The sequence below is a fragment of the Neolamprologus brichardi genome, chromosome 13 (assembly GCF_056152115.1).
Source record: "Neolamprologus brichardi isolate AB-2024 chromosome 13, ASM5615211v1, whole genome shotgun sequence".
Classification (NCBI taxonomy): Eukaryota; Metazoa; Chordata; class Actinopteri; order Cichliformes; family Cichlidae; genus Neolamprologus; species Neolamprologus brichardi.
In genome coordinates this window covers 25,568,138-25,583,711 of record NC_142116.1, presented here as the reverse complement: position 1 = coordinate 25,583,711, position 15,574 = coordinate 25,568,138, and positions in this window count along the sequence as shown.

The following is a 15,574-nucleotide window of genomic DNA, read 5'->3' as shown; positions in this document are numbered from 1 at the left end:
TATAACAGCCTCACAGTTCTTGGGACATCTTCATGTACAATCTATTTATACACTATAGTACCATGTTAATATAGACTTCAGTTTCCTTATTGTAAATAAATAGTAACACTATGCATGTTTAGTCTGTGTATGAATATGAATTATAGCAATAAAAAAAGAGGTTTAACGTGTTCATTGTTGACACTCTTTATACAACTATAGCAACTATAGTGTTGTGTATGACTATGGCATCATAAACCAACACAGCAGTCTGAAAGTTGCATCATTTTCCAGAATCAAAATTACAAATGCAGAATCAGAGAGCAGCTAGCCTTCAGACATGCAAATGTGTTTGTGTTGCAGATGTTTGGAATGCCCTCCAGCTCCCTTAGCTCTGACTCAGCAGAATACCGAGTGAGGTCGTTTCTCTCTCTCTCACACACACAAACACACGTTTCTTTAAAGGGGCGAATTCAGTAGGTTGCTTTTCTTTAAAGACATACCAAGCCACTTTGCTCTTTGGTGCTTCCAATTAGAAATTAACTGAATTTTTAAAACATTTTCATCATCTAGAGTAGAGAATTTGGGCAAACTATTAAATAAGTCTTCAACCAACTTAAAACAAAGTCCAGATGCTTTTCTTTCCAAGCTTCTTAGACTATTAAATAAATTATTTTTTATTAAAAGGGTGAAGAAAAAAAGTATTTCTGCAGCAGAGTCCAGCTTTGGAGGACTGAGTGTATATGTTTGTGTTCTTTGTAAATCTAAAGACTATTTCATACATGCATTACGCTGTACTGCTTGTACCACAACAACAAAGTTAGAACTGCAGCTGATGTAGATGTACACAGCTACTCACAAAAAATAAACATAAATGAGGTCTAAACAGGTTCGAACCGGGCAAAAGTCTTTCATATACTGTTACAGTAATATTAAAATGAAAATTGGAGGATATTTTAAATATTTAACTTTATTTTCCTCAGGGCTTGAATGATAGGATTGATTGTCTGACCTCAAGTTTTTATCTCTGTGCTGGCAGGTGTAAAATGCTCTAATGTCTCCAATATAAGTGTTCATAATCCTCACACTGTAAATGTTGATCCTCTACTGAATAAATCTCCCAGAATCTAGAAATCCCTTTAAAACAGATCATGATGTGACACATATCAAAGGTGCAGATGTGGGCCTCTCCGCGGCAGATGTTTTATGTTCTCTGATCAGGAATGACCTGCTCAGTGATGAGAGGGAGCTTGAATGCCTTGATGATACCCTCTAAGCAAGATTTTGTGTCGTAGCCCTGCGGTGCTCACATGGTTGCTAAATGAAGCTGATAATATCCTTGATATTGTTTACACCATGTAAATAATGCAGTCTTCTTAAATAACCCTGAACAATGCAGACTTGAGGCAGCTTGCATGTCCCCGTGTAGCATTCATCATGAATAGCATCGCTTGCAGAGATAAAACTGATTGGATTTGACCTATCTGTGGCCCTGAAGATGAAAATCTGATCCAATCAAAGCTGACATGGCTTTGCAGTTGCACTTCAGCACTCAAGACTCATGGTTGCCAGCTTGACTCTGTTAGGCATTTTTCTGCAGCTTCAGGTTGTCCTCCACCATTTATATATTGTGGGTTGCCACAGTGACACAGACTACATATCTTCAGCAGGAAGTTCTCTAGAACATCTACAAGAAAAAAAGTCACGTCTTGGCTTTGACATATCCAACAAAACATTATCACAACCTTTTAGCATGTACTGAGAACACTGAAAGATGTCAGAACAAGTGTGCTCCAAGCAGCATTCAGTCAACTAGCACCAACTAACAACACGAAGCATGCAGTCATATAACTACATGCAGCACCATAATGCATTCACAAGAGCTGGTAAACAGCATGTTACAATGAAGATGTGGAAACAGTAACTGGCTCTTATGATCCACTGTTTGATTCTCAGGAGACTGAGATGTTGTTTGAGCGTGAGCTAGCTAAAATAGTTCAAGTCTATCCGTTTAATTGCATTTATGTAGTGACAAATCACAACAGCAGTCACCTCAAGGTCTACAGTAATACAGAGAAACCCCGACAATCAAACAACCACCTTTGAGCAAGCACTTGGAGACAGTGGGAAGGACAAACTCCCTTTAAACAGGAAGAATCCTCCAGCAGAACCAGGGTGGAGCAGCCTAACCAACCAATTAGGTTGATGACAGCAACATAAAAAACAAACAAACAGAGCACACAAAGAAATACTAGACACAACGATTTCACAACACTTACTCATCAAAGGGTTTTTCTATATTGCTCCTTTTATAGGCAAAAAGAAGCGCATAGTGGTCGATCAAAAATAATGTTTAAATTAAAGGTTTTCTGATGAGAGTTCAGTTCCAGTTGTTTGTTTTAATGCATCATACAAAATGCAAAATTAAGTTCATTTTATAAGTTAAGATCCATATCAGAGCTCATTAAGGATGCAAAGCAGGGGCTTATATTGTGATCAACAAGTTATCAAAGTTAAGTTAAAGTGAAGTGATCCACCCACCATTACATTCAATTTCAAAACAGCGTTGGGTGTAACAGTTCCAAAGTAAGTAAGTTCCTAAGTAGTAGATTGTATTTTAATACAGTGGATGAAGTAATTACATTACAGTTACAATTATGTTGTTACCAGTGTTGGTCAAGTTACTTGAAAAAGTAATCAGTAACTAATTAGTGATTATTTCCCCCCAAAAGTAATCCAGTTACTTTACTGATTACTTATTTTCGAAAGTAATTAATTACTTAGTTACTTAGTTACTTTTTAAAAACACAATTTACAACCTGAATAGGTGATAAAGCGATAGATCTTTCAGCCCAATTCTCCTTTTTCTGCATAATCCATCATACAAAATGTAATCAAATGGAAAAGTCTCTTTTTTTAAAACTTGTTTTATCAGTTTTAATCTTTTAAATTTATGCATCAAGCAAAATTAAATTATATGCAACATTCTCTGACTTGAAGAAATTAGTTTAACATTTAAACCTATTTTCTGCACATTCCAGCACATAAAATAAAATATTTTTTGTGTTTACACTCAGTCTTTCAAATAGATGCAAGTAAAACACAGCAGAAAATAAATAAAACCAAAGACTAGCGGCCCTGTTGCTCTATTTTCACCTGTAAAGCAGGAGTGGGGTAGGCGGAGGTTTACCCTGGTGCAGGTGTGCCGCAGCGGTCAGTTGAAGAATCCGCGAGTTTCTCTGTGAATTTCCCATTACGTCGTTGCGCACTCGATGCTTGTTTAGGGTTTTTTTTTTTCACTGTAAAAAAAAGTTTTCTTCCCACGCACAACGGACACTAATGTTTTTGTCACTTTTTATGGAATCAAAATCAAAGTAAGGTCAGTACTTCCACGCTTTAAACGCTGCACGCTCATACTCTCTCCCGCACTCGATATATTATCCATTGTTGATCTGCACACAGCTGTTGTCACGAACGTCGCACTCGCTTACGTCATTGTCATGAGACATTGTCGCAAAAAAATCACGGTTTTAGTAACTCAGTAACGCAGCGTTCCTACGGGAAAGTAACGGTAATCTAATTACCGTTTTTGCAATAGTAATCCCTTACTTTACTGCCCATCTCTGGTTGTTACTTGTGTTAAACCAGTTTCTCAACTGGACAACAATCTCTGTAAAAATAACATCTTTCCTTACAGTCAGTGCATCATTTTTTAGGGTGGCTGTATGCCTCTCGGAACTATCGCTTATATCAGTGTAAAAACTGATAAGATGAGTCATAGTGTGAAGCCTGTTACCCTCCCCACAGGATCTGGAGCCTGCATTTGGACTGAATGCAGCTGAGAAGTGGAAGGTTATCACAACATCAAAACACATCTCAGGGTGGTAGATTCGAGGATGTAGCAGCCTGAGTGAGAGCAATACAGCATTTGTCTCGACAGAAAACTCCCACGGGAATATAAAATAATGTGTGCAATTGTTTTTCCTCACAGTCTGTGGAATATCAATAGTGGTCCAATCAGATGGAGGGTAGCAGGAGATAGAGGCTGCGAGTAATTGCAATCTAGCCGAGCAGATAAATGTCTAAAGGCGTTTGGGTTTACTGACAGAGAATTGAGCATGCATTTTAGAAGAATGCAGCGAATTGATCTGAACATTTTTTGTGTCTCTGCATCCAAAACTCTTTAAAGATCCACGTGGCTGCTTGAACGAGAAAGGTGTGACATGTCCGTCATTAACTAATTCTGTAAACAGTCACACTCTTTAACCTCCTCAAACCATGGCGTGTTCCTTTCTCCTGCCACCCGGGCGTGGTGCTCAATGTCGCCACGAGATGGCGGTATAGAACCACGATTAACCATCACACACATCCACTGCAGTGCAAGAAGAGCTGCACTGTGCAGCAAACCATAAAAAGATTGACTCGCATGTTGGTGCACTGAGAAATCGCTATTATAAAAATGTACTGACCCGCTCCCCTCTAATATTTTAAGCCAATTACATGTGTGGAACTTTGTTGTTTTGCTGTTGTGCAGGTTTAGTGTTTGTGTCTTCAGGGAGCCGCAGGTTACAGTGACAAGAGAAGACATGATGCTCATTAAAATGGGGTTCAGCTTGTGTGACGGAATGGTTTAAGCAAATTATGAAACTGAAAATATGACTGCGGCGTTAATAAGAATCTTAATGAATTGACAAGATTGATTGGTTTGACGTTGCTCGTTTATATTTTTTGATGTATAAAACTGAAATGAATCCTTCATAGAAAGAAAAGAACTGTCAAAATGCTGCTCCTGCTGCTGCAGTATTTATCCTTTATAAGAATTTCTTACTATGTTTATGAAATGAATGAGCTTGCATCCAGTTAATGAACTGATCACCATAATAAGCATCCTCATTGGTGTGATTGCTGATTGCTATGCAGTCGCAATTACGCTCATGTTATCTTTTCGATTTTTTATTTTATTGCTAACCTGCAGCTCAAAATTTTTCATTTTAGTGATATGCATGCAATTTGATGCTGTTTGCTGCGTTTTCATGCATAAAATGTGCATAAATCTGCATTTTTCATGAGATATCCTGAAAATCACGAAGGCACTTTGCTGCTAATTCATATGCTAAACTGTGCACAGTCCTTTGCACGGTTCTGTTATCTATTTTTCTTTTTTCAAATGATTTAATTAAATTCCCTGACACTCATGCATCAGTCACTGTATACTGCATGACTAATTTTAATAGTATCGCATACTGATTTGTACCTGGGCTTTCTATGATAACATATACAGTTTATTTAGAGTTAGATAATGCATTAAGGTCTTTGGAGGATCATTCAGTCTACTTACAGTTAGATAAAAACACAAGAGACAAGTTTGAACCTTTGACGTCTATAGTGAAGGAATCTGAACCCATTATGGTTTTTGCTGAGATTGTTTACGACTGTTTCCCTTAGAGGGAAAGGTCACTGCAAATCATCACACACTTGTTTTGAGTGATCACTTTTATCCTGTGATGAAACATTTGTATCCTGTTGTGTGTGCTGGCTATAGATCAGCATTTTAAACCCTTCTCTCTCCATCAACATTATCAAAACAACAAATGATTGAATATTCAGAGACATAATAGAAAAGGTCTTGGGAATATATTTTAGAAAAATGGTCTTTCATCCCTTCAAGAGAATTACAGCCACTTGAATACTGGCCAACACTTCACTAAGACATGTTCAAGGGGAACAGTAACCCTTTGTCACCCATATTATTATCTTTTTAAATGCCCATAACTGGAATAAAATTATGCAAAGTTCCACTGACCACAATTGTAACTCACCACTGGCATTCAGTAAAAATCCAGTCTGAACCTGCACAGTGACGAGGTCTGGATGAGCTAATTATTAAGACTTATGGGTTATTATTATCATGATGTCTATAATATGCTGTCTAAGGTTCACTTTCTAAGGTGGCCCCATCATTCTCACTGTACTGTACAAGAATATAGGCTACCACACACCAGTGGAATTTTTAAATGATCACCACTCCACACTCATTGAAGTATTCGATGATACAACCGTGTGTAAAATAAAGTTTTCACAGGACTCTCGGCAGTCTCATAAAAAGCACACACCTTATGATTCAGCAGCTTGTAGAACAACCTTTAGCAGTAATAACTTGAAGTTCTTTATGACTTTAACCGTCTCCTACATCATTATTTACAACATTGATTTAGTTCATGGAGGTTTTGAAAAAATTAGTTGCCATCTGGGCTTTGACTGGATCATTGCAGGACCTTGATTGTTCTCTTTTTCAACCATTCTGTTGAAGATTTGATGTTATGCTTGGGATCATTGTCCTTGTTGCATCACCCAATGTGGGCCAAGCTGAATCTTTTGAACAGTTGGCCTCAAATTGGTCTTTGGCTCATGGTCAACTCAGTGACTGCAAGGCACCCAAATCACCCCATGAGGACCCCTGCTTTTCAGAAAGAAGAGGTTTTCTCCTAGTAATCCTTCCAAGCATAACATTTACTTACTTAAGGTCTGTATAGTCTGAGATGTAGCTGAGATGTGGATGTTTTATCTTTTTAAAAATATATCTATAAACATTTCTTAAGAATTCCTGAGCATGCCAAGATTGTAGCATTGTGTGCTTCCTGAATGCTTCAGCAAAACATTGCTTTTACAGGGGCAGTCACACATGCCAATGATCACTTAATTCAAGTGCATTCATTTGATTACTGCTACATATCTTCTTAATTCATATAGAAGCAGTGAGGATGTAGCCTGCTTAGTTTTTTAAAGTATATACATGTTTTTTTGTGTGCTTTTACTGTAATGCATTGAAATCTATTGTAGAAATCAACGTCAGCTGCATCTGCAACTCAGTCAGTACCAAAAATCAGGTAAAGGTATAAAAAAAAAAATCATAAATCAGCTTCTCAGTAAATACCTCATTAGACGCAGTTTACCTGAAACGATTAAAAAATGCAAAACCAGAATCAATAATTCTTGCAGAGCAATCAATCAGTGAAAACTGCAATTTAAATATTACTGACTATATACTACCAAGTGCCTGACAATTAAGCTGAATTATAATGATAAGGAAATTATACAAGAATATAAGGATTTTGACAGCGAGAGGGGGGAAAACCAGCACGTTAGAATATAAATATAATTATTCACACAGTGATTAAATGAGACAGTAAAACAGAAATGAATTCCAAAATAGAACAGCTCAGGCACAAGTACCTGCTAACTGCTCTGTGCCGCAGCACTTGAACTAAAAATAACTTTCCTCACTTCTTGTGGTCCATTCCGTGTCAATCAGATTACCTTGCAATTTGCAAATTTGGACCATTGGGGCCATTACCCTGCAAATTGAATTTCAATCAAACCTTTTAAGCGTTAGCTCACTATGTGTAACACACTCCCCTGTTGTTCATGGACTAAGCTCTCTGAATGGGGGAGTGTGAGGATCTCCACAGGCTACTTGGAGGACTTATAAAAGGTATATATGGAAGGTATGCAATTATTAAAGTCTGAGTTGATGGACAGCCACATATAGGCTTGCTACCATAGCAAATAGGAAAGTTGAAAAATCAATATTCATCCGTAGGACTGGGAGACTGTTCATCTTTTGTGCACTGTGTCCCAAACAGTACACTTTAAACATGGTGAAGGTTTCTCACATGAATCACAGATACCAGGAAAACAAACCAGATGACAACCACGTGGAGACAGTTTTTCAATTTTTATTGTGATTTTCATACTTTATAGCAAATATTACTAATCAGATTATTCATGTCTCTGTTCTTTGCATTAAACCCTGGCCGTTTCATTCTAGCATATTATCACAGTCTGTATTGAGTCTGTCATGACTTTGTCGTTTAAAGTCGCTTATGTAATCATGCTGTCAGCTCTGTGAGTGGCGACTAAAGTGTGTTTACGTCCAGACTTCTGGTATTATGCAAGCTCATGGTAGGTGGCAGTACATTCACACAGCTCTACCTTGAGAGACAAAGCATTCATTTAGCCCCCTTTCATTCGTGCAAATAAGGGACACGCAGAGTGGCTCCCTCTGGAAAGAAACAAGTGAATACTTTTAAATGAAACACTCTAAAAGATTTGTTAACTACATGGATTCTTTTTCTCACCTCAAATCTAATATAAAAACAAAAAAAACAAAAAAAAAAACAAACAAAAAAAAAATCCCCCAAAAGACGTTGGTGTGGTCTTTTTGTAATACAGGGGAAAACTTACAATGTGAAATTTGAAACAGACAGTGGGTGAATGTTCTTCACATGCACATGCAGGCCAGAGTATTGCAAGTGCACCTATCAATGCAAACAGTCCATATCCAAAAACAGAGCGGTCATAGGATGAGAAGATGAAGAAGATGGATGGATGTATGGAGGAACTAAAATGATGCTCTGATCCTCAAAAGGGCAAACAGAATGGAACCATGCCTTCTTATATGCACTGAAGGAAAGCATAGACATCATGGATGATGTGAACATGTGACATGAACAATCACAGTGAGAAAAGTTGTAAAGTATCTGCAGGAGCTAAACAGAATACAGATGCCATTCACTGTATTATTTACACTGTGATTTCCCTACTCTGGCAGGTCAAAGTGAGGAAAAAGCACAGCTGAACTGCACCTTTGCGGTTCCTCAACCGACTCACTAATGCTATTTTGCTGTTATTATTATTATTTTTTCCACTAGATGAAAGATGAAAATGAAGCAGCGTTGCCACTTAAATACAAAGCCAAGAGCAGCCTGTCTTTATGCCGGACACATGAGCATTTCAAATTAGTCTGGAACCTCGTACTTGCATTTTTAATCAACAAACTCAGACCAAAATCCGTCAATGCAACTGGACTGAGTTGGCCTACAACCAGTCAGAGCAACAAAGCGCTTCAAACCGGACACATGTAAACTGATTACAGCAGACAGAGATGTCAGTTTTTGCACCCACATTAGATAAAGGGGTGTAACTAGCATGGGCAAGGCTGACTGGAATCCGTTTGAATGGGAGACACACTCTGGTAGAGCAAATGAAACAGAGCTCAGCCCCTATCACTTTTGTATTTCTTGTCTTATCTGCCGCCAACACCAAGACTCCCTGTGTAACACATTGGACTTGTCATAGCGCAAAATGTATTGGTGTAATTAAGAAAATTAATGACCACTTTCTCATATTCAGGTGACTCGGGGAGTCTTACTGCTGAACCCGGGTGCACAATTTGTACAGCTGTTGTGAATGTTATTAGCAATATGGGTGCTTTGCTGCAAAAATGTTATAATGTCTCCTCAAAAAAAAAAAATCCAGTCAAATCAATTAAAGACATAGAAATAAGAGAAATCGTTAATTGTGATTTAGCAACTAAATTGAAATACAGTGTCTCTCTTGTACTGCTAACTCCCTCACATAAGCATATGAAATGATCAAAGTGATCGTATTCATGCAGCAATTACTAACACTTATATAATTTTAAAATATATTACAATATAATAATTCAACCATACCATCAACCTGAAATCATCCTAAAAGAGTTACATTTCATACGTAACAATGAAAAGCTAAACAGACTTAAAGGGAAAAATACAGAATACACAGTCAGACTGTGAGGAAGCCCTGCCAGGAACCCTAGTTGCTTAAAACAACTTGGTTTGTGGGGTTTGTTAAAAGTGCAGAATTTAAAAGTAGCTACCACCATGTTTTTGCCAGGGTAGGAGGACAGACTAACTGATGAAAGGCAAGCAGTACAACAACACACTAACACTCCAGTTTTTGCTCTTGATGTGTACTATAGATCATGTTTTTAATGGAAGGCATTTGAACATGCCTTGTTGTTTGCACAAATTCATTCTTCTGTCATTTGGATGAGTGATGAAATGTTTCTCCCGGTGAAAAACATCGTGTCCAGCTTGAACTAAATAAACTTTTTTGGGGGGATTTCCTTATGTAACACAGTAACAAGACTTCCTAAATGAATTATACTAATGGACCAATTGGTTTGATTATAGGAGCACAGTGGTGTGTTTAAGTGAGACAGAGACAGAAATGTGAATTTAAAGAATAAGCCAGCTTTAGCGATCCGAATCATAGGTTTGGCCACCACAGTTTAACGGTACTTACAATTATAATAAAGAAAAATCACTAAAAACTAAAAAATACATAAAACTATCAGGATAAAAATTTGGCCAAGTGTTAGTTCTCAGTTCTTAATATTGGGTGTAACCAGGTAAACTAACATCTGAACCTTTCTAGAAAAAAACAGATTACTCAAATTCAATTTCCATTCAAATAAAAATCTCAAACAATTCACTTTTTGTAAATTGCAAAAGAAAGACTGTTCCAAACATGCATCTGTTTACTCACTGCAACTACTTTTAGCTCAGAAAACTGCTGAAAGTAGCTGAACTTATTCAATGCAGGGTTTGTTGCAAGCTCATATCCAGTGCTTTTTCATCTCAAAACTTCAGTCTCTTATAACTCTCCTCCTCATGTCAGCAGGTAACTACACACACAACAACGCAGCAGACACAAGCAGGTGGGCGGGACACACACACTCTCTTTCCTGACCTCTATCATTTCTTACAGAGGTACCCTCATTTTATCTGGGATATATCCTCCCCTCCTGCCCGTCCCTGGGCATCTGCAGTGTGGCACATGACTTATTTGGTTTCTCAAACTCATTTAAAAGAGCTAATCAATGCCACACTAAGGCCTTGAAAAAGAGAATTCACCATCATTATCAGAGGATTGCCAAGTTTTACATAACACAATCTCTCAGCTTTGCATGCACTCTTTGAGAGCGATGAAGGGATAGTTCAGTATTTTGAAATTCACTAACCTGGATCTTTACGGGTTCAGGCTGTTCAGCCACAGGTCTCTTTACATCACTCAATCCTTCATTAAATGCTGCATCAGAGCTTATCTCATCATCTAGAGGAGTTTCCTCAAACAACCACAAATCTGAACTCTGAATTCTTTGGCAAGTCCAGTCCAGGCAAGATGCCTGCTTCAGATGACATGTCAAGTTCAGGTGAGTTGTCATCATAACATACATCCTGAATCACTTCCTCACCTTCCACTACTATAAGGGACTCATTTGTAGGACGATCAGGTGGAAGGGAAACTACTGACACTCTTTCTTGTTTGGATGAGTTTTGACTATCTCAGGTTCTGCAGCTGCTGATAGAAATCCACACAGGTCCATCTGTGCTGTCAGGTTTGACTGTCTCCAGCTTGCTTAAGGACTATGTAAACATCCTCTTCCCACGCAGCCTCAATGCAGCTTCACATTTTGTAGGAGGACTCTGTTTCCAGTTTGCAATGTTGAGTCAACCACTTGCCCACAAATCTGGCTCTGTTGGGACTTGCATTGTTTTATGCATTACTGGTGGCAACCCGGGACTCTTCCTAATCTTCAGAAGAGAAGACTCTTTGTACACTTATAAGCATGTACCAAAACTTGACCAAGACTTTCCAGTGGAGTTTATCTGACCAATTGAGTGTTCCCCAAGCATCTGGAGAAGAGCATGGTTGAATCTCTCAAGAGGATTTCCTCTGGGATGGTAAGAGGTTGTATGTACCTTCTTCATGCCAGTAGGTTCACAGATACACTTTGGTAGAGTCTGTGCTTGTTGGTTTGGAGTTGGTACCCCTAAGGCATATGATCAGTTATCACAAATACATTTAAGTTAAAATATTAAACAAAAATAAGAATGCTTGCTTTTTAGGCAATGATAAGGCTTCTCATAAAACACTAAATCCAAGAGGGTTTATCAACAAACAAAGCATTCATATTTGCCAAGTAAGGTTAAAATATGATGCTACAGATGACAATAAAGTTTGGGAGCCAAAAGAGTCAGCTTTTCTTTGGGAGCCGTACCACAAGAGCCGGCTCTCTGAAAAGACCTGAACTTCCCATGACTAGTGGACGAAAAAGGCAGTACCTGTTCTTGATGTAGTGGACTACAATAAGAACATGGGTGGTGTCTGACGCTCTGATTGGATATTACAGTGCTCGCCACAAAATAATGAAGTGGTATAAGACTTTTTTTTCAAATGACTTCTTGGACATTGCTGTTATGAAGAGTTTTATTTTGCTTAAGGAGCCAGGAATACAAAAAAGGCTCCAGGAGCAGCTTGCTAAAGAAATGTGGGGTGTTGGTGTTGGAGCTGCCTCAGTACGCCCACACTCACCTGCATGCCCCGTTATTATGGCAGCAATGCTACACTATTCAGGAGGTACTGCAGGAGGTGCCAGGATATTGTCATCCAGCAGATGAAAATGCCAATCTGCTGTAAGGCTTGCAATGTCCCTCTGTGCCTCTTATCCCCCAGAATAATATGCTTTGAACAGTGGCATGATGAGTAGCAATAAATACTATAATTGTAAATATGTAAATAAAAACTGAAGGTTTGGGTATTTCCATATTTGCTTTCTTTCTTGCATGTTAGAACTGTGAGTAAAGTGGCATGATGACCAGAAATAAATGGTAAAAGTGTGAATATGTAGTGTAGGGTTGGAATTTTAATAAATGATCTCCAGTGGGAGTCAAACACAATCCTTTGTTATAGTGTTATTTGAATAATAAAAAACATATTTTTTAGGCATGTTACTAAAGTTAGCTACTTTCTGTTATTCAGTAATTGAGATATTTCAACTTTCACAGATGGTGCCAAATTGAAAAACGCATAAATACATCTTTACTAAAACCTCTGTAACTTTGCTGTATTTCACTTCATTAGCATCAATCTTTGTACAGGTAATGTCCATATGTTTATTCATGATATTCCGGAGTTTCTCTTGCATATTTTCAAAGGGGTTACATGCTATAAAAAATGAAAAAATATTTAGACAAGGGGAAAAGAAATCAGGTTTTTGTGTGTTTGTGTGAGTAACATCTGCTGTAATATTTACACCTCTGATGAAATCTCACAAGCATTAGTTTCATTTTGAGATCAAGATTGTTTTCACATAGTTTGTTATTGCAGAGAAATACTCAATTCATGTTGGGCATGTCATTTTCGAGCAGGAACCTCAGAAATACCCTTGGGAATTGAGAGGTTAATCATCTCAGAAGCAGGAGGAAGGAGACGGTCCAGTATGTCATGTGTGCAGTACAAGTCAGACACAGAAGGGTCTTTAATAAGGATTTCAACACTGGCACGCCATGTATCGTAATCTGCCTCATGGCTGGGACGTGGACTGTTGCCTGAAAAACCTCTGAGTCTATGATGTGAAACAAACTGGGGTGAGCTCTCATTGCTGAACACTACAACTGCTGGTGGATTGACATCAATTACGGGTTTAGTACTGGATCCAGATGAGACTGGAAGAGTCTGTGAGGAGCTGAGCTCAATCGGGTTCTCAATGAAAATGGGAGAAGTAAGAGGCTTACTTGCATTATTTGTCACTGTCAAAATCATGGAGTCTAGAGGTGCCGCTGGTTGTCTTCAGAAAATTCAATAATCATGTGCTTATGGTAATCTGAATCAGGATCGTGGAAATAGCGTTGATGGAGCCATATTTCTGGAGAAAGGCGGAGACTTCCTCATCAGTTTCTAATCCTGTTAAACTAGCATCTACAGAACGGGGAATTCTGACAGATTCCTGTTGTATGACATCGATTTTTTTCCAGACTTCATGATTCAGATTTGGCACTTATGAAAACACGACAGAGACAGGAATGGGAATTTAAAGAATAAGCTGGCTTTAGTGAACAGAACCATAGATTTGACCACCACCGTTTTATGGTTCTCAGACACAACACAGTCCAGACGGGAAGGCTTGTCATCTAAATCAGTGGAGAAATCGCCCACAGAAACAATTCAGGATACAAACAAAAATATAACATCTCATCACACAGGGTCAGGGGAATGATACCCGTATTAATTACGCTGTTCTAGATATTATCCACAACTTAGCTTTTTGTATACATCATATTTGACATCATTTTATAATTAACATAGCAGGTGGGCGGGACACGCAGCAGCAGTCTGTATTCCCATTGGTCAAAACAAACAGGAGGCTGTGTATTCTGATTGGTTGGACAGGCTGTCGCTCTTTCCTAAGCTCTATCTATTTTTTACAGAAGTACCCTCATTTTATATTGGTTACACTTACCTGGTTTATTACGCGTGCATCATAAATTTTTATCTGTAGAGCTTTTGCAGTCAGCATTTCCTTTGCTTTATTTCCAGGTTTACCAAGTAGCAGCTTTTAAAAGCAAACAGCAAACAGGTTATTTAGCCTGGTGTAATTGTCTGTTCTTTAGTGTCTGATGATTGTTTAATTATTTTGTAGCCTAGCCTGTAGAAGAGTGTGTCCCTCCATGGATATGAATATGCATCCCCACAATCAACTGGGCTCCACAGTGCTGTGCAGTGAGCACAGGAGGGCCTGACTCGAGGATGTCAGGCCCTCAGGCTGCCCTCAAGAAGTCTGTTTCTTATTCTTTGGTTAGAGACACTGACACCAGTGTCCTGCTGGAGGTCATTCTGAGGCTCTGGCAGAAATTAGGAAACATTAGGAGGTAAAGTAGAGAATGCTGAGTCAACTATGACTGAGGCAGTCTTTCCAACATGAAGTTCAAGTTGCTGATTTCCTGTGTGGGTGCCTGGTGGAAAAAATATGTCTCAAAGTGTTGTCAAAGCTGTACCATCCTACATGAACCTGTACATTGTCATCCACAAACAAAAATACACGCACAGAAATCTTTTTAAAACGTAAACATAAAAAAAAACTCTCAGCAGGGATTCAACTTCACTTTATGACGTCTGGTAAACTTATTTCCACATCATTTACTGAATGCATCACAGCATTCAGAGCCTTGATGGTCACAGACTATGCAGAGCATACACCGAAAATGAATACATTTCCTTAGGCTTCTGCAGGAAAATCACATCCCAGCTTACGTCACTGCTGAAGATATGATCACTCCTGCACTGAGGGAGAGCAAAAACACACTCGGAGAACAGTGAATTACTCAGACACGTAGAGAGCATCCACCTCACACCTGAAAGTCTGTTTGTAATGAAGAATAAATGCTGAGATAAAACCTTTGTTTTGGCTCTATTTGAAGGCTTTGGCATTGAATTGGAGGATTTTAATGAAAATGAAGCCTAAGACTAGAAAACTGACAAAAATTGCAGTAATTTGTAGAATTCTTGTCTTATGTTCATTTTCCATTTAAAGAAAACTGTGCTTTTTATGTGTTTTTGTTTCAGATGTATGCAGCAAACACTAGTAAAATAACGGACGGTGAGTTCCAACCCTACAATTATTAACAGTTAAACTAGTGTTTCAATATTTCTGCACAGAATGAAGGTAACAATGAGGATGAAGTAAATTTATTACATACATTTTCTGTTCAAAGCACAAAAACCTAGAGAACAAATGTATATGGGAGTCTTCTCCTTGAAACCACAGGTGGTTCCTATTGATATAAGCTAATGAATTTAAACCACAGTACGCCTCTCTCTCTTTCTCTCTCTGTTCTGTTATACAGTCAGTAAACATAGCTCACCCAACAGCCTGTTCACTGCATTTCTCTCACTCTCTGACATCAATATGATAGTAATCCTTCAAATA